The sequence below is a fragment of the Chrysochloris asiatica genome, unplaced genomic scaffold (assembly GCF_000296735.1).
Source record: "Chrysochloris asiatica unplaced genomic scaffold, ChrAsi1.0 scaffold00093, whole genome shotgun sequence".
NCBI classification, from domain to species: Eukaryota; Metazoa; Chordata; class Mammalia; order Afrosoricida; family Chrysochloridae; genus Chrysochloris; species Chrysochloris asiatica.
In genome coordinates, this window is record NW_006408611.1 from 12,201,013 (window position 1) to 12,221,527 (window position 20,515).

The window sequence follows — 20,515 nt, forward strand, 5'->3', positions numbered from 1 at the left end:
TGGGTTTAGAAGTCTCTGCCTTATCTGTGTAGCTTTCTTACAGGAAGATGACAGCAACTGTGGCCTACTTTAGAAAACAATTTATGCATGCAGTTCTAAAAGTAAGATACAGGGCTGCCCTTGACCTGCCAGGGTGTAGGGAACGGAAAAGGAACGGAAATTCAATTCACCAACAGGCTGTTTGGCAAAATCCAGGGGGAACTGTCTGAATAGCTGGTCATTGAATTGAAGATAAGAATGAAAATGAAAATCTTGTTTAATTGTGAACCTACTTTTCACTTGCCTTATTTAAAATATATGAATAAAGCTTGCCTTAAATTATTTTTATACAATTAAAAAAAAAAAAAAAGAAAGAATGGAAATGAGACTGGTTGTTAGACAAAGAGGAGACAGAGGAGAAAGTAAAACGATCTGTAAAAGATGCTGCCAAGAAGGGCCAGAAGGATGTCTGTGTAGTTCTGGCCAAGGAGATGATCAGGTCAAGAAAGGCTGTGAGCAAGCTCTACACATCCCGAGCCCGCATGAACTCCACGCTCATGGGGATGAAGAACCAGCTTACAGTCCTGCGAGTGACTGGTTCCCAGCAGAAGACCACAAAAGTGATGGAAATCATGTAGTCTCATGAAGATCCCAGAAATCCGAGTCACCATGAGGAATGATGAAGGCTAGGATCATAGAAGACATGTTAGAAGACACTTTCAAAAGCGTGGATGATCAGGAAGAAATGGAAGAAGATCAAGAAATGGAGATTGAAAAAAATTCTGTTTGAAATGACAGTACGGGCTTTGAGCAAAGCACCCAGTAAAGTGATGGATGCCCTTTTGGGATCTGAACCTTCAGGAGCAATGGCTGACTCAAAGATGAGGCGGGGGGTGAAGGCTGGATACCTTCCACAGCTAGGAGTGCCCAGCTGTCCCGCTCTCCCCAGAAGCAGCTGCCATTTTCTGTATCTCTTGTACTACACCTCTGTCATGAAGCTCTGCATTCTGGAGAAGGTTGTCTGCTCACATCAGTTCATTCTCTACAGAGAGGTCTTAGGGACTTTCTCAGAGATCAGAGTGACGGTTTCTGATGAGAGGTGACATTTTCAGGGGCATAAACAGACAGATCTTATTCGAAGGAGCACAGAAAATTCTGTCTTCTCACGAAGTACTTCTGAGAGTAGAGCTGATTGCCTGAATGTTGAGGTCTCTGTACATGTTTTTGTCTGTAAACACTACATGAAGGAATTTTAATACATTTCTGCTTAAAAAAATAAAAGTAAGATGCAAAGAGTAGAAAATCTCTTCCCACTCTGATTACCAGCCACTCTGCTTCTTCCTCAGAGGCACTGCTGTTCTCTACTTTTATGTATTTTTCCTGAGAAATGTTATGTATATTCACACAAATACATAAGTATGTGTGTGTGTAAAATGTATATATGCCTTTCTGTTTTCTATCCCCCACACAAATGGGAGTAGCTTATTACACATACTGCTCTATATCTTGTTCTTTCTTCCACCCCCACTTAATATAAAATAGTAATGTTGTTGTTGTTAAGTGCCGTCGAGTTGGTTCTGACCCATAGCAACACTGTACAGGGTTTCCGAGGCTGTTAATCTTTACGGGAGCAGAAAGCCTCATCTTTCTCCCACAGAACAGCTGGTAGTTTCGAACTGCTGACCTTGCGGTTCGCAGCCCGATTCGTAACCACTATGCTACCAGAGCTCCTTATAAAATAGTAATACCTGAGCCTTATTTTATTAAGCACTTATTATGTTCTGGGAACTGCTCTAAGAACTTGATAGGAATTGCCTTAATTCATTTAATCCTCCTAACAACCCTATGAGGTAGCATTAATGTATTATTTGTTTTTAACCTGTGTTGTTGTTGATGTTGTTAGGTGCCATTGAGTCAGTTCTAACCCATAGCAACCCTTTGTACAATAGAACAAAACACTGCCCTATCCAGCCCATCCTCACATTGCTATTACATTTGAGCCAATTGTTGCTGCCACTGTTCTAATCCAGCTCATTGGAGTCTCCCTCTTTTTGTTGACCCTCCACTTTACCAAGCATGATATCCTTCTCCAGAGACTGGTTTTTCCTGACAACATGTCAGAAGTATGAGAGACGAAGTTTGGCCATCTTGGCTTCTAAGGACCATTCTGGTTATACTTCTTCCAACACAGATTTACTTGTTCTTCTGGAATATTCTTTTTTTAACCTTACTCAGTAAAAATGATAGAAATTAAAATAACACTGAGACATTATGTTTTCACCCATCATGCTATCCAAGATCAGTTTGCTAATAAATAATGTTGGAAAGAGTGTGGGGAAATTGACGCTCCGTAGATGGATGGGCAGACAAGTTAGAGTTATCTATGGCACTGTGGGTTAATGTGTTGGACTGCAAAGTCGCTTTCACTAGCAAGGTTGGTGGTTCAAGCTTACCAGCTGCTTCTTAGAAATCCTGTACAGGATCACTATGGGTGGGAACTGACTCGATGGCACTTAGTAACAACCACAACAGCACTGAACCCACCCAGTGGCTCAGTGGAGAAAAAGCCTGATGACCTGCTTCCATATAGATTACAACCAAGAGACCCTGTGGAGCCATCTACTCTATAGCATATGGGGTTGCCATGGGTTACGGGCTGATTTTAATAGCAGTTCGGACATATTGTCAGGAGGGACCAGTCCCTGGAGAAGGATATCATGTTTGGTAAGCTGGAGGGTCAGAGAAAACGAGGAAGACCCCCAACGAGATGGATTGGCCAAGTGGCAACAGTAGTGAGGTTGGTCCAGGATCGGGCAATGTTTCATTCTGCTGTGCATAAGGTCGCTATGGGTCGGTACCAACTCGATGGCCCCTAGCAACAACAACAAAATTATCAAAATCATAAAGGCACATAATGTTGACTCAACAATTCCACTTCTGGAGTTTTTTTCTGCAGAAATTACTTCACAAATGCTGAATGATTTGGGCACAGATTATTCAAGGCAGCATTGTTTGTAATATGAACATATTGGCAACGATGCAAATGAATATCCAAGGGGATTGGCTGAATTATTAGGATACATGAACATTGGAAGACTAGGTTGTGATTTTTCTCTTTTTCCTTTTTAATGACCAAACTCTTTATGGACGGAGGAAGGGTGCTCTCCAGGAGGGATAGGTAGTGCAGTACAATGCTTAAGAATCCAGACTCAGACAAGGCTCCTGGGCTTTCGTTCTGTTTTTTTTGCTTTTCAATTGTGCAAACCTGGACTGTGACATCACCTTCTGATTCCTCAGATTTCCTTGTTTGAAAAGTGGGATTTTGCAATAGCACCCAATCTTAATCAACACTCAGAAGGTGAGAAATAAATGCCTGCAGTTTTATACCGCTGACTTTTGTGAATATTTGTTGCACAACATTACTGTGGAAATAGCTGATTGATACAGGTACATAGTATGTGTTCAATAAATATTGATTAATAGGACACTGAGCAGCCCTTTCTTTATCATGGAAAATGTCACAGGTTACCTGAAGAGCTAGTCTATACAACACTGAAGAAAGAAGCTTGGGTTTAATATCCAAAGAACAACCAAGGCACTGGAGTTTGATTTATTCAACATGCTGTTTTTTGAGTACTGGCTGTTCTGGGAGCTGAAAGCACATACAAATAGAGTAAAAATTGGCTATTATCCCCACAGATCACAATCTCTGGAAAGGAGATTGGTAAACAAGTAATTACAGGATGCCATGCCACATTCTGTGAATGAGGTATGTAGTAAGTACAAAGGTGAGAACAGACAGATCTGCTCATAGGGGCTGCTGGGTCATGAAGGTGGATTCAGCTGTGGGAGGGCATGGTGCCTGATGGGAATCCTTGGATGACTCAAATGATTGAGCACTCCTGGACTAGCTGAACAGTTGGCAGTTCGAACCCAAATAGAGGTGCCTTGGCAGATAGCCTGGTGATCTGATTTGAAAGGGTCACAGACTTGAAAACATTATAGAGAAGTTGTAGATTGTCACATGAATCATCATGAATCGACCTGATGGTAATTAACAACACAGTACCCAGTGAAGGAGTGAAGGAATCTACAAATGCTAAGGGAAACTGAATCTAAGTTGGAAGATCTTTAAGAGCCCAGAAAGGAGTTTGAATGACATTCTCTTCTTTCTGTCTTTTTTTTTAAAATAAAGACTATTTATTAAGACTTAAACAAGAATCCTGATGTGGAGTTGTAGCATAAGCACTGGACTGCTAATTTTAAGGTCAGTGGTTCAAACCCAATAGCCACTCCTTGGAAACCCTGTATCGGGTCACTATGAGTCAAACCCGACTGGACGGCACTTAACAACAAAAACAAACAGGAATAACAAGACAAAACACAGATCACCCAGAAGAAGGAAATCACTGATATGATGTCAGGATGAATTTCCAAAGTTCTACCTCCATGAGGTGATCTTTTAAAGGGTGCAGAGAATAAAGGACTCTCCCCCACAACCACAACTGAAGGCAGCAGGACGTTATATACACTTTCTGGACCTATTGGAAATAGCAAAGTTTATGGACCATCTCTGAGACTCTTGGGGTATGCCATCACAACCAGGCTACCATTAAGGCAGCCAATAAGGGGCATGCCCAGGAAAGTTGAGGTCTTAGGGAAGCTGGCAGCAGGTTTTGGGAAGTGGCGTGCCGTGCTCAGGTTTGTGTTTTAGGGAGATAATTCTGGCAGTGGTGGGAAGATGCAAAAGACTGCTGCTGCTCAGAATGTGAGGCCGTTTAGCCACATGCCACTTGCTGTAGGTCAGACTTGATTCACACAGGAGCAACTTCCAGGGACAGGACTGATCTACCATCAGGCGGCCCCAGGTAAGGAAAAAGAAGTACAGGAGTTAGTAACCAGAAGAGGTCTGCTATAGACTGAATTGTGTCCCCACAAAGCATGTGTTGTAAAATCTCTCTGCCTACCTGGAGCCCTTGTGTGGTGCTGGAAAATCAGTTCTAGACCACAAAGTCAGTTTGAACTGCAAGGTTGGTGGTTCAAGCTCACCAGCCACTCCTCAGAAACTCTGTACAGGATCACTATGAGTCAGAAATGACTTAACAGCACTTAACAATATCAACATGCCTATGGTCCTAATGTGGTGCTGTAGGATAAGCACTGGACTATTAACTACAAGGTCGGCAATTCAAATCCACCAGCTTCTCTTCAGAAGCCCTATCCAGGGTTGCTATGACTGGGCACTTACCAACAACATGTTGTTATAAACATGCCTGTGGTTCTAATCCTATTTGGGAATGGGTTGTTTATCATGTTAATGATGCAGGATTGTTGTGTACCAATTGAGTTCCAGGGGAGTCCTGGTGTGGCTCCGTGGGTTAATGCTTAGACTACTAGGTAACGCTGTTGAAGCTCACCAGCCGCTCCTTGGAAACCCTATATAGGGTCACTATGAATCAGAACTGACTTAACAGCACTATACAACAACATATGGTTCCAGGAGGTCTGGTCTGGGTCCACAGGATAAACACTGGACCACAAGGTTGGTTTGAACCACAAGCCACTTCTTGGAAACCCTATATTGGGTCACTATGAGTCAGAACAGACTCAACAGCACTTAACAACAACATAGGGTTTCTAAGGCTGTAAATCTTTGTAGGAGCAGAAAACCTCATCTTTCTTCCATGGAGTGACTGGTGGGCTTGAACTACCGACTTTGTGGTTTGTAGCCCAGTATTTATCCTCTAGAATCGTAGAGCTCCCAAGGCAGGATTAGTGTAGGTTTCTCTTGCGTCAATCTCTTTGAGATATAAAGAAAGTAAGCAAACTGGCAAGGAGAGATGGGGAAGACAGATGCCAAGCCACATGAACATCACCCAAGACCAGAAACTCAAAAGAGACAAGAACCTTCTTCCAGAACTGACAAAGAGAGAAAGGACATCTAGTCTCCTAAACAGAAGATAAATTTCTGTTTGCTAAAGCGAGCCATTTGTGATACACCTGTTATGGCAAACAACGCCCCTTCTTCCAACTCTGCTGCTCGGCACTATACCACTTAGGAAGGCATTTGGCTGAAGGTAACAGGGAGCCTGCCTAAGCAGGTCTGAACACCCAGGGGGTTATGTTTCTCATAATAAGAAATCAGAAGGTGGTGTTTGTTGACATTTGTTTAGTGATTCAACAATGAGATTCTGAGATTCTTTTTACATTTTCCTCCTGGTCTTATGATGGCTGCTTCAACTCTCAGTATCATGCCCACATTCCAAAGAAAACGAACTGGCAGAAAAGTGGATTGAGGAACAGACTTTTCATGCTTGGTTTAGACCAGTCCTTCATCCTGCTCTTGGGGCTAGGCACATTGCCATCCCAAACAAGTTAGGTTTGTTAACAAGGAAGAAGGGGAAATGGCGTTTGGGTAGGCAAATACAACCCTCCAAACATCGCCAGAGATGGCAACTTTTCCATCATAGGCGCTCCTGGACGGGCACTGTGAGATTTCAGGACCTCACATCAGTGGGTTCCAGTTTATCCCTGTCCCTCTCAGAGAGGCTCTAAGAAGTAGGTCCAACCCCTAAGGTGGGAAATGACTCGTGTTGGACAGAGTGGGAAGGTCCCCCTGCATCACTGGGTACATGCACAATAGTCAAATTCCCTGCTGACTTTCCTTTTCAGAACTGCGCTCGTGAAGAGGTACGGGAACAGCGACTTCTTGGAGTCTCATGTGTTAGTAGTAACAGAGAAGGTTCATACAGAGTCGTCCAAACTCTCCTGCTGGTCAGCTCTTATGGCACATGATATGAGCCATGAGGATGCTGGAGGACAGGTGGGAAGAGCATGGTATTGCACTGCTTGGCAGTTTCCTTGGAAACCCTGCACAGGGTCGCTGTAAGCCAGGACTGACTTGACAACAGTTACCAACATCAACAGCAATAATAAGCGTAGTGCATTTACCTTAAAGTGGTATGTAGCTGGACAGACAGGCAGACAAGTGACAGCCAGTCAGCCCTGACTCACAGTGAATTTATGAACAGCAGAATGAAATGTTGTCCTGTCCAGCATCATCCTCACTGTCACCAGCATGTTCAGTCCAGTGAAGTGGTGAGTGTGCTGATCTAGGTCATCAAGGGTCTCCAATGCCCTCACCAACTCTCTACTTTAAATGTGATGTCCTCTTCCGATGACAGATCCCTCCTGTTGACATATTCAGTACAAATGAGTTGGGTAAAACTATGTTGTGATCCATAAGCTTTTCATTGACTAATATTTGGGAGTAGATTGCCAGGCCTTTCTTCCTGGTCTGCCTTAGTCTGGATACTTCACTGAAGCCTGCTCAAATACGTTGCTGGTATTTGAAACACTAATGATGTAGCTTCCAGCATCATAGTAACACATAACCCACCACAGTATAACAAATTGATAGATGAATAGTGGACCCTGGAGTGAAGGAGGAACCTGGGTTTTTCCAATAATCAAATTAATGACTGTGTTACTCAAGACAGGCTAAGCTAGGTTATGCTGTGGTAACAAATGTAATGGTGCAAATCCACAAGTTTATTTTTTGCTCGTTTTCAGTGTTCCCTCTGAGTTCTCTGGAGGCTCTGCTCTAGTTTTCCTCTCTAGGACCCTTTCAAATCATGCTTGGCTGCTAAGACAGAAGACAAGAAAAGGTCTGGAGGGTTTCACAAACGCATGCTAATATTCACATCTGGAAAGGATGCATATCATTTCTGCTCAAGCCTCATAGGCCAGAAAGTAGTCACATGTCACCACTCAACCACAGCAGGACCCAAAGGTGTGATCTTGCCATGGGCCTGTAAAATAGAGAACAGGAAATATTTAGTGAACAAAACTTGTGACAATCACAACAACCTTAAAAGGGTCATCTAATTTCTCTGGACTTTCTTTACCTCGTGTAAAACTGGTACTCCTGAGGGAAAACTGGTCAAAATAATCTACACAGGCAGAAAATGAACCTCCACCCAAAACTCTCATCTAAAACAAAATTTCACTCAGACTGAACCAGAAACTTCATTAACCATCAAGCACAAAACTCTAAAGCCTCTAGAAAGAACATAGGGAAAAACCTTTGGGACCTAGGGACCTACCTAGGCTTTGCGATCTAAAGCACATAAAAGGAAAAAAAAAGTCAATAAATGGGACCTCACTCTATTTTAAAAAAACAATTGCTCTGGAAAAGATCCTATTAAGAGAATCAAAGACAAATTACAGAGTGGGAGGAAATATTTGCAAACTGTATCTCTAACAGGATTTGTATCTAGAATATGCACAGAACTCTCAAAACTCAACATTAAAAGTATTCAATGAGAAAATACACAGATATGTTATACCAAAGAGGCAAATAAGTGCATGAAAAGATATTCAACATTATTAACCATTAACCCACAGCCTTTGAGTTTATCCTAACAGTGATCCTATAGGAGAACAGAACTGCTCTGTATTGTTTCTGAGATTGTAAATCTTCATGGGAGAAGAGAGCCTAATTTTCCCCTAGGAATGGCTGTGTTTGAATTGCTGACCTCTCAGTTAGCAGTCCACTGCTTAGTCCACAGCACCACTAGGGCTCTTTTCATTAGACGTTGTTGTTGTTATTGTTAAGTGCTGTCTAGATGGTGCCGACTAATAGCAACTCTGCATAGGGTTTCAGAGGCTTTAAATCTTTGAGGGAGCAGGAAGCCTCATCTTTCTCCCAAGGAGCGTCTTGTGGGCTCAAACCTCTGTCCTTGTAGAGCCACTGCACTCCCTCATTTTTGTTGTGGTTGTTGTTAAGTGCTGTCTAGTCAGTTCCCACCCATAAGACCCTATATAGGGTTTCTGAGGAGCAGCTGGTGAGCTTGAACTGCCAACCCTGAGGATTGAACCGACTTTGCAGTCCAGTGCATTAACCCACAGCGCCACACCAGGACTCCACTCCCTCATTAGAGAAATGCAAATTAAGACTACAATGAGGTATCATTATACAACCATCAGGATAGCTAAAATAAAAAATGATAATACAAAATGCCGGTGAAGCTGCAGAGAAACCAAACCATGAGCATATTGCAGAGAGGAATGTGAAATCATAGAGCCGCTCTGGAAAATAATTCAACAGTACCTTTAAAAAACTCAAAATAGATTCACCATAGTACCCAGAAATTTTGCTCTCAGGCATTATAGAGAAATAAAATTTTATTTTCATGCAGATACTTGTACATGAACATTTATAGAAAATTTAAATCATCATACTGGAAAGTACCCAAATGTCCTTTATTGTGAATGGTTAAACATACTGATACGTCTATGTGATGGAATTGTTGTTGTTGTTGTCAGGTGCCATCGAGTCGGAACCGACTCATAGCAACCCCATGCACAGCAGAACGAAACAATGTCCGATTCTGGGCCAACCTCACTACCGCTGCCACGCTTGAGTCCATCAATGATGCCACCTGGCCAATCCATCTCGTTGGGGGTCTTCCTCTTTTTCTCTGACCCTCCATCTTACCCAGCATGACATCCTTCTCCAGCAACTGTTCCCTCCTGACAATATGTCCAAAGTATGAGAGACGAAGGTTAGCCATCCTGGCCTCCAAGGAGCACTCTGGCTGCACTTCTTCCAAAACAGATCTACTGGTTCTTTTGGCAGTCCATGGCACTTTTAGTATTCTCCTCCAACACCACAACTCAAAGGCATCAATTCTTCTATGGTCCTCCTTATTCACTGTCCAGCTTTCACATCCATATGAAGTTATTGAAAATACCATGGCTTGGGTCAGGTGCACCTTAGTCCTCAAGCTGACACTTCTGCTCTTCAATACTTTAAAAAGTTCCTGTGCAGCAGATTTGCCTAATGCAATACGTTGTCTGATCTCTTGACACTGCTTCCACGAGTGTTGATAGTTGATCCAAGAAGAATGAAGTCCTTGACAACTTCAATCTTTTCTCCGTTGATAAGAATGTTGTTTATTGGTGCAGTGGTGAGGATTTTTGTTTTCCTGACATTGAGATGCAACCCATACGAAGCTCTTTGATCTTCATCAGTAAATGTTTCAAGTCCTCTTCAATCAAAAGGAACAAATCATTGACACATACAAGAATTTGGATGAACCTCAAGGAAATTATGCTGAGTAAAAAGGCCAATCTCCACGTTTCCATTTATATAATGTATTTAAGTAGCATAATTATAGCGCTGAGGAACAGACTAGTGGCTGCCAGGGGTTAGGAATGGGGAAAGATGATGGATACACCATTGATGCTGTTAAGTGCCATTGAGTTGGTTCAAATTCATAACAATCCTGTATAGAGTTTCTGAGGAGCAGCTGGTAGATTTGAACTGCCGATCTGTTAGTTATCAGCCCATTGCTTATCTTACAGCTCCATACTAGGATCTCAAGGATATAGGCATAAGGGGTAGTATAATGCAGACTTCTAGAAGAATCAATGCATTTGAACTGCAGTGGTGGCAAAGAATATTGACTATACCATTAGCTATCAAAAGAATGAATGAATTGGTCTTAGAAGAAATGCAACCAGAATGTTCCTTAGAAGCAAGGATGGTGGTGGTGGTTATGTGCTGAAGCAAGGATGTTGTTGTTGTTAAGTAACGTGGAGTTGATTCTAACTCATAGTGACTCTACACAGGGCTTCCGAGGCTACAAATCTGTACAGGAGCAGAAAGCCTCATCTTTCTCCTGTGGAACAGCTGGTAGTTTCGAACTACCAACTTTGAGGTTAGCAGCCCAATTTGTAACCATTACGCTACCAGAGCCCCTTTGAAGCAAGGATTGTTGTTGTTGTTAAGTGCCGTCGAGTCGGTTCCGACCCATAGTGACCCTGTATAGGGTTTCCGAGGATAATAAGACTTTATTTTGCTTACTTTGGATACATCACCAGGAAACACCAATCTTTTAAAAAAGGGCCTCATGTTTGATAAAATAAAGGACCAGTGAAAATGGGTAAACCTTCAATGAGATGGAATGACACAATAGTCAATGGGCTCAACCGTAGTAACAGTCACGAAGTCATGAAGACAGCAGGAACAGCCACCAATTTGCTCTTTTATACGTAAGGAGCCTGCGGCAGGTGCCAACTTTACAGTAACTTACAATGACAACATGAGGGAGTATTGCAGGGTATGATACAGTCACATGATAACATTGCATAGAGCTACAAACACACACACGTATACATAGCTGATGAAATGTGAATAAGTTCCAAGGATTGTACCGATGTCAGTTTCGTAACTTTGATACATTCAAGTTATGCAAGAAGTTAACACTAGGGAGGCTGGGTGAAGGATGCATAGAATCTCCTTTTATTTATTTATTTTTTGCACCTTCCCATGAATCTATAATTATTTAAAAATAGAAGTTTAAAAAGAAAAGTTCAGCTATCCATAAAAAATGAACTTTGAGGGCTATAGTGTACAAAAACATCCTTTCATTTCAACACCAAAAGTCATGCTTAGTTCTTTAAGATGCTCCCAATGCGATGGCAGGAGCCCTGGTGGCACAGCGGGTTAAGTGGTGGGCTATTATCTGAAAGGTTGGTGGTTCAAACCCAGCAGCTCCTCCTCGGGAGAAAGATGAGGCCGTCTGCTGCCCCTGTAAAGATTTCATCTCAGAGTCTCTATGGCGCAGTTGTACTCTGTCCTACAGGGTTGTTGCGAGCTGGAATGGATTTGAGGGCAATATAATGTTTCCAGGAACTGCCTTCTGGCATAGTATTGGGGAACAAATTGGTCATTGTCACTGCCTTTTCTCTCATTCTTTCTTGGTTTTATGGCTTTTGGTGGTCTACAATTTCTTATCTGAAACCCTTGGGCCAGCAAGTTTTGAAGTTCTTTTTTATGAAGGGGTGAGAACAGTTAATATAGTGTTGCTGTTGTTAAGTGCTGTGGAGTCAATTCTGACTTATGGTAACCCTGGTTTCCGAGGAGCAGCTGGTGGATTTGAACTGCCGATCTCGTGGTTTGCAGTCCAGTGTTGATCCTACAGCACCACACCAGAAGTCCAAATTGTAATATGGTATATTTATTAAGTAAGCTCTCTTACCCTAAGAGGATATGGGGTAGCCACCCCCCTGAAATCAAACACACTGATGTGCATACCCATATTTATTAATGCAATGTGAACATTTACAGTAAGTAAGATACAGAAATGGTCCGGTGTCAGTTCAAGTCAGATTTAGCCCCCCCCCCCCCCCCCCGCATCACACACACACACAAGGTTTTCAGAGCTCTTGCATGCCACCGAAATTGCAGCGCAAGGTGATTGCCTGCGTGACTGCTGAGTAAGGTCCAGGGCCTGTCTGATCTGGGTAGTTGGGAGACTACTGTGCTCAGGATATGAGTAGTCCGTCGGAGGCCTGGGACCAGCTTCTGTTGGGGCTCAGAACTCCCACAGTGCCACACTCACACTGGCCACTTACCCAGCCTCACCCTAGGTTTACCTGCTTGGAACATATCCACCCCCTTGCTGACTGGTTATGGCTCTGGGTATGATAACCCCTGATGGCCCAACACCCTCCCGGCTGGTGCCCATGTGTATCTTGCCTACCACCCAGACTGTCCAACTCTTACTAGATTCCAAGATGTAGGTGCTGGAGCTCTCAGAGGCCTGAGATTCAGTGCCCCCAAACCCACTGCTAATGAAGCCATTCTGACTCATCGTGATCCCTCGTGTTGAAGAAAAAAACTGAGCTGCTTTTTTTTTGTTTCTTGAGAGTAATATTTATGGAAGTAGATTATAAGGCCTTCCTTCCTAGGTACTTTTAGGTGACTTTGAACTGTCGAGCTTTCAGTTATTTGTGTTGTTCGTATTAAGTGCCGTGGAGTCAGTTCCAACTCATAGTGAGCAATCCTGTATAGGGTTTCCCAGGAGCAGCTGGTGAGCTAGAACCACTGACCTTGCAGCTCAAACCAACCTTGCAGTCCAGCGCATTAACTCTTTGGCTACCCAGGGACCTGATGGAGTCCTCTTAGTTTAACAGGTGTGGGAACTGAAGCCCAGAGAGGGTGAGTGAGTTGTGCAAATTTACACAGCTGGTCAAGAGGCCATAGCCCACTGAACAGCAAAGGGGTGACTCCAGACTGGGAGGAAGGTGCTGGGAATATTTAAATATCAGGGACTCTTAACAGCCTCCCAGTTCCCGAGTACAGAGCTCAGAAAAGACATCTGGATCCAGCCGGCCAGCCACAGGGTCAACCCCCTCTCCCACCCCCATCCGCCTCCAGCAATGAACTGTGAGAGGTTTCCAGCTCATCCATTCTTAACCCCAGACGCTGGGGGAAGAAGGGTCAGGCAGTCACGCCCTCACATCCCTCCATTAGTGTGCCCCTTCCCCCACGGTTCGCTCTTCGGCCGCGTTGGCAGCCCCAGGCGGGGCGGCTTGCGTGTGGCGGCGGGATGGCGGCGGGCGTGGGGGCTGGATGTGGGTGTGGGCGCCCGGCCCCCCTCGCCGCGGCCCCCCGTCCCTGTGTGGGCTGCTTTGACTCAGCGCCGGGAGCCGAGCAGAGGCAAACCACGCCGCACTGGACGCCATTCAAGCTTTTACAGGCCCTCAAATTGGGGCTGGAGCCGGAGAGGAAATACTAAAATCCTGTATACACAACTTCTGTCTGTGCGCGCCGGGGTTCCTGGAGGATCAGGCGCGGCCAGGGACACATTTGTGCTCTGTTTCAAGGCTCCACTCCTTTCCCCGCTCAGTTTTTTTTTTTTTTACAGGCATCGCTTGTGTCATCGAAAACCAAGACTCCCGCGTGTGGGCGCCAGGAGGGGTCTGCAGGGCTAGTGAGCTGATGTGCTCTGGGGAATTGAACTTTCATCCCACCCCCACGCCCCAGGCACTCAGGCAAACAAAGCTGGATTCAGAAATCCCCTTGATCCACAAACCACAAAATCTGCATGACCGGGCCCATTCCTCTCCGGAAGGTCCAGCCGGAGGAGGAAACTGGACGCCTTAGAGGACTTTGTTGCTGTTAAGTGCCTTGGAGTCGGTTCCAGCTCATAGAGACTCATAGAGTTGAGACCTGGTGGGTTTGAACTGCCGACCTGGTGGTTCACAGTCCAGTGCTGATCCTACAGCGCCACACCAGGCTCGGTTGGTTTCTGAGTCAGGCTCAGCCTCTTTGCAGCTCCAAGACTGTGGGCAAGGACCTCCGATTCCTTATTTGTAAATTGAGTTGGTTAATGGTAAACTGCCTCTGAAGGTTAAAAAGAGGTGATACACAGAACCTGGCACACAGGACGTGCTCTCTAAATGGTAGGAGTCCTGCTGTGGCGCTGCGGGTTAATGCACTGGACTGCAAAGTCGGTTCCAACTGTAAAGCCGGAGGCTCAAGCTCACCAGCTGCTCCTAGAAAACCCTATACAGGGTCGTTATGGGTCGAAATGGCACTTAACAACAACACTAACGGATTGTTATTGTGTGTTGCAGAGTCTATTTCGACTCCTAGTGACCGTATAATTTCATAGCAGAACTGTCCCACGTGGTTTCCTAGGTTGTAATCTTCATGGGGGACTCCTGGTGTGGCTCTGTAGAATCAGCACTGGACTGTGAAATGCAGGTCAGTGGCTCAAACCCACCAGCTGCTCCTTGGAAACCCTATACAGGTTCACTGTGAGTTGGAACCAACTCCACATACTTAACAGCATCAAAGCAATCTTTATGGGAAAGGAGCCCTAGTAGTGCTATAGGATAAGCACTGGACTGCTAAAGGTAAGGTCAGCAGTTCAAACCCACCAGCCACTTCTTGGGAGAAGTCTACAGATTTCTGCTCCCTTAATAAAGATTTACAGCCTTGGAAAGCATCTACAGGGTCGTTATGGGTCATAATTGACTCTGTGGCAGTGGGTCTATTTTGGGTTAACCTTTATATGATCAAATCACCTGATCTCTTTTCCTACATAGCAGCAGATGGATTCAAACCCCCAAGCTTTTTAGCACATAACCCTTGAGCTACCAGGTGTCCTTCACAAAATGTTGTTGTTGTTGTTAAGTGCCATCGAATCTATTTCAACCCATAGCGACCCTGTATGGGGTGTCCGAGGAGCGGCTGGTGAGTTTGAACCGCCGTCCTTGTAGTTCAAATGGCTTTGCAGTCTGGTGCATTAACCCACAGTGCCACCCCTGGACCAAAATGGTAGCTGTTGCTATTATTCATACAAAGTGATTGCAACATCCATGTGGTGCACTGGCTAAAGCACTTCCTGGCTAACAGAAAGGTTAGAGGCTTTAAGAACCCTCCAACCACTCCAGGAGAAGAACATGTGACACAGTATTGTTGCTGTTTTAAATATGGCAAGAGCACCATTAAGAGGCAAGGTATTAAATGCTGCATACAGTTTAACTCACTTCAACCTCCCAACAGCCCCATGAGACAGTTCTTAAAGCTCATTTAACAGCACAGAAACTGGAACAGTGAGAGCTGGGATGACTAAGCTAGTGGTCAGCTAGGTCAGGATTGAAACCCAGGCATTTGGTTTCAGAAGTGCTCTTCTCCTTCTCTGAACTGCCCAGAGGAGAAACTAGTGGCTAGAACAGAGGGTCAGGAATGTGTGCCCATGACTCCCTCAGTCTGGCACCCAGGTCACCAGTCCACTCACCCTGTTTCATTCCTGCCAAGCGCTGCCAGGCACTTCCTACTGCTGACCCACCAGCCATCTCCCTGGTTCTGAACCAGCACTTTCCCCCTCTCACCTCATGACCTTGGCTGATCCCCTTTCCCTGATCCATTAGCTTGGTCACCTGACTACCCAGGTCTCTTCCTGATCATTCCCTCCAGCAAGGATTGCTCTCTTTTGGGAACTGCCCCAACACTCCCTGTCTCCACACATTCTACCCTCTTTGACCTTGCCCTGCTCCCTAGTCTGTAAATGTGTTTGTCTCCCTCATTTTACTCCGTCATCAGGGTCCCTGCAGGTCGTCTCACATTTGAGGAATGTGAGTTTATATTGAAGGTGAATCTGGAATGATCCATGACACTACTGCTGATGTGTGTGACGGAAAAGAGAGGGCCCTGGACTACCTTGCTTTGTGGAGGTGGGAGATAAAGCAAACATTAGCCTCTTTGCTCCTGACAGCTGTGCCAGCCCAAGACATGGTCAAGCCAGTGAGTGTGACCCAGAGCCCTTGTGGGGCCATGCTCACCCCACCTCCACGGCTCCCTCTCCCTGAGTTGTCCTGTCCTTAGGGCCTCTCAGGAGATCCTCTGAGTTAAGGACAGACACCTCACAGAGTCTGAGCTCCTGCGAGGGCCATGCCCTGTGGCCATGCTCTGCATTACACCAACCTCAGCTGGGTGGTGCCACACATTGTGTCCAGTCCTCTGCTGGGCAGCTAGAATCCCCTTCCTCAAATCAGCCCAAACCCCTGTGTCCACACTCAAAAGCCTAATGGCCTGGAAATAGCACAGCCTCTGGAATCTCAGCATCTGGGTTTGCACCCTGGCACTGCTGTTCCCTGGCCTTAAGGTCTTGGGTATGGAACCTCTCTAAGCCCCAGTTTCCCCACGAGGTTAAGAAACGTGGACCTGAGAGTACTAGGCACAGCGGAAGCTGAAGGGCTGGCTTGCTTAAGTGACCAGGTAGCGTGCAGTGCATGGCAGGTAGGCTGGGGAGCTGGGCCTAAGGGGCGCAGAAGGGAAGAATAGACAACAGCGAGGATGGTGCCTCCTAGTCCTGCAGACTTGTAACTGAGTCCTATGAGAAGTTGGAGACCAGCTCTGCTAGCAAACCAAAGACACAGGGTCCAAAATCTCACTGTTTGCTGATCTTCCCCACCTCCCCCTGCACAGGGTGTGCCATCATGGCTGCCATGTGGAACACTCAGATCCCTGATGGAGCTGCAGACGGGCTCTTTGGCTGCAGACTGGTTTGTGACCCCATGTGAGGCTCCCCATCCCAGGCTTCCAAAGAGGCCATAACGTTGAGGAAATGAGCCTCTATGAGTGGGGGTTAATGCCCTAGACTGCAAAGTCAGTTTCAACTACAAGGTTGCTGGTTCAAGCTCAACAATCACTCCTTGGAAAGCCTCTACAGGGTCGCTATGGGTCAGAACCGACTCGACAGCATTTAACAACAAGTGGCTCAGAAAGCCTTGTGTCTACAAATTGTGCCTCCAGTGTCCTGTTTCTAGACTGGACGATAAAGTGGCTGGATGCCAAACACCACACCCTGCCCCTTCCCCACGGACTTGTCAACTGCTCTCTTCTCAGCTTCCTTTCTCTCCACTCCCGGTACAGTCTGGGAGACCTGATGGCCTTGGAGCGCATTGTGAGGCATGGTGTCTTAGCGCCCTCTGCTGGTCACTCTGGGCCAACACTGGCCACTCGATGCCCCAGGCCCTGAGTCACTGGGATCCTCACCACAGCCCTAGGTCTCACCTGAGAGAGACTGAAGTAAGTTGCTCAGACTCGCAGTTCTTAAATGGTTGAATGACTGACCCTTCATGCCATATGCTTCCCTCTGCCTCCCATAGAATCATGCTGCACTGGAAGTGACATCCTTCTTATTTCATTAAAATCTAATTAGATCTGACCCTAGTTTCACCTCTGCCAGGGGATGTGAATGGGCTTCTCTTCCTTAGGCCTTTGTAAGCTCCCAGGAGCCTCACATAGAGGGTGGAGTAATTGTCAGTGTGTCTGTGAAATCTTCTTGTCCAAGACTCGGGGAGGCTTGCTGCTTCCATGCTTGGTGGTCCTGGGGCCTGGCGTTCACACCCACTCCCGTCGTGATGCTCCGCACAACCCAACCACCTCAGTTGCAACAGGCTCTGGCCCACTCCTGGTGGGTACTTGCACTCCTGGGCTGCAGAGTTCTCTCAAAGTCACCTCTTTCTCCTCTCCACACTTCCCAACCTAGTTCTTGTAACTTGCTTAAGATCATGTGACAGTTAACAGTATTTCTCTCTATTCATTTAAGCTCTTTTTTTTTTTTTTTTAAACACTCAGGCATATATAATAATTTAAACCACCAAAGGGCATATTCTGCAAGGCTGCCTCCTGGCCACCAGCTCTCAATCCCTCTCTTTCCATGAATCTAGAGTCTTTAGTTGCTCTCCATCTGTGCCTCCATACCTTAAAAGCTTAGTCCTTTTAACTTGCTTAAGATCCTGGAAAAGAAAAGCAGGAAAGGTAGTTTGAATCAGAGAGAGGAAAAGACATCAAGAACAAAAGCAAATAATTATCTCATGAAAAGTTCTTGAGCGCTGCACTGGGCAGCATCGTGTCTATGGGAAAATACAGTGTCCATGGAGTGACCTTTGTGTTGCAGCTGAAGCCAGTGAGACCCAGCCCCCACCGGGAGTCAGGTGGTTGAATCCAGTGAAGGATCCAGGGGGAAGGTATTGGCTACCTATGAAATCAATAAAACTTTAATTAAAAGAGGTATGGATACTATAAGAACAAGCAAGTTGCTTGCCCAGGAGACATCAAGGCAAGTGGTCAGGTCCCCTCAGAGCAATACCCCTTCCAAGACTAAGACTCAGTGGAAATACATGCTTTGATTGGTGACCATGTTCATCAGCAGTAGAGAAAGCAGGGGAAAACAGCAGTGAAGCTGTGAGCTAAGCCCTACAACATTCAATAGACTCCTGTGAACCCGGGTGGAGACCTGGTTGGCTAGCAGTGTTGCAAGACCTGGGGACTCTTGGGCCCAGAGTTAGTAACATAGCCACAGAGGACTAGAGTGGAGAGTGAAGCGCCCAGCTGATAAGAAGAGCAGGCATATGCACAAGAATGCACACACTTGCAGATAATACCCACTTAACCTGGCTTCAATGGCTAAATGATCAGAGCTCAACTAGAAGAAGAAAGAAGAGGGGAAAAAAGAGTAATCTAATACAATTTGACAAACTTGACCTACACCTATGGAAGCAATAGCTCAAAAGAGGGAACAAATCTTTACAGCGAGGATCATTCCCACCCCCTTGATACACAGGGTAGACAGGGATGGGCAACTTGGACATTGGCTACACAAATTGGCTGGGGGGTGGGGAGCGCTACAAAGGCAAGAAGTGACTGGTTTACAAGCTTTCAAGAGGGAACCTAGATCCAGAGGGCATGGAGGAGGGTAGAATCTCCACTGAGTAGTATCCAATCTGTCTGGGTGGGACTGATGAAAGGAGATGGGATAGAACTCATGTGGCACAATGGTGAATAATTGTTATCAGGACTGACTGTGAGGGTTGGAAATGTAAAGGTGGATATTTTGTAGCAAAAGGAGGGGAGTGGTTGACTTTGTAGACCAGGAGCAGAGGTCCCTGGGACCATCAAGGAAAAAGAGCAGAGTGCGGGACCCTAGCCAGAGAAACAGTGACATCAGAGATGGAACGGCTGGGGACTCTAGACCCAGAGAGGGAGAGGGGCTGGCTGCTGACGACCAGGGAGCAGGCTTGCAGGGTATACCCTTTGGATGGTTGATGATGCATGGAGGGGATTTGTAACCGTGGCAATGAAACGATATATGATAGGATGAATGTAAAGCTAATGTTCTCCCGTGTAAACTATCACATAATTCACAATAAAAAATAATAAAAAAAGAGGTATGGTAAATGCCAGGAAGCCTGGGTGGCACCAATCATGTCCGTTTAAAAACCAGTTACTGTGTAGTAGGTTCTGACTCAAGGAGTCCCCATATGCGTCAGAGTACAGCTGTGCTCCAGGTGTTCAATGGCTGATTTTTCTGAAGTAGATCACGAAGGCCTTCTGAGGCACCTTTGGGTGTACTGTTGTCATAGAAACCATCAAAAGACCTAATGTATGGAGTTAGAGAAGGGGACATGAACAGAGGGAGCAGCTGAGGACTCTAGATTTATGGAAAGAGTGGGAATGAGAGTTGGCGGCCAGGAGACAGGCTTGCAGAATGTGCCCTTTGGTGGTTTAAAATATTATGTATGCCTGAATGTTGTTGTTGTTTTTTAAGAGCTAAAATTAATAGAGAGAAATACTGTTAACTGATGGTGGTACAATGAGGGGATTATAATCCTTGTAATGAAACAGAGTATATGATTGGTTGAATGTAAAACTGATAATCTGCCCTGTAAACTTTCACTCAATTCACAATAAAAACTTTGAGGGGGTGGGGGAAAGACATTTGCAATGAAGAAAACAAAAGGACCTAATGTGTCCAACTGTGATGCTCTGGACTCCACAGCCTCCAGATCCACAGTCCCTAGACTTGACCATAAACTGCTATCCAAGTGCCATCAGTTCTCCCACGATAGAACCACTGGGCTGTCTGCTTCTCAAAGGACCCTTTTCTACCCTGGAGAAGTTAAGGTTTAACCATGACGCGGATGAAGTAAGTCCCTGGGATCAAAACTTTCATGTTAAGTTTAGGAGTCACCTGCATATATTAATTTCATTAAAACTCAGTTTATCCATCGCATATAAGTCTGTGCTTCTGAGCTCTGTAAAGCCTATTACATTAAAATTTTGGGGTACATACAATGTGGAGCTCTGTACTTATCAATGGAGAAAATATTGAAGATGTTAAGGACTTCATTCTTTTTGGATCAACTATCAACACTCACGGAAGCAGCA

General features: G+C 45.3%; 1 pseudogene; it reads left to right on the plus strand.

The window, feature by feature from the left end:
• Positions 1–398: 398 nt before the first annotated feature.
• Positions 399–1,082, plus strand: LOC102829596 (annotated as a pseudogene).
• The last annotated feature ends 19,433 nt before the right edge of the window (positions 1,083–20,515 follow it).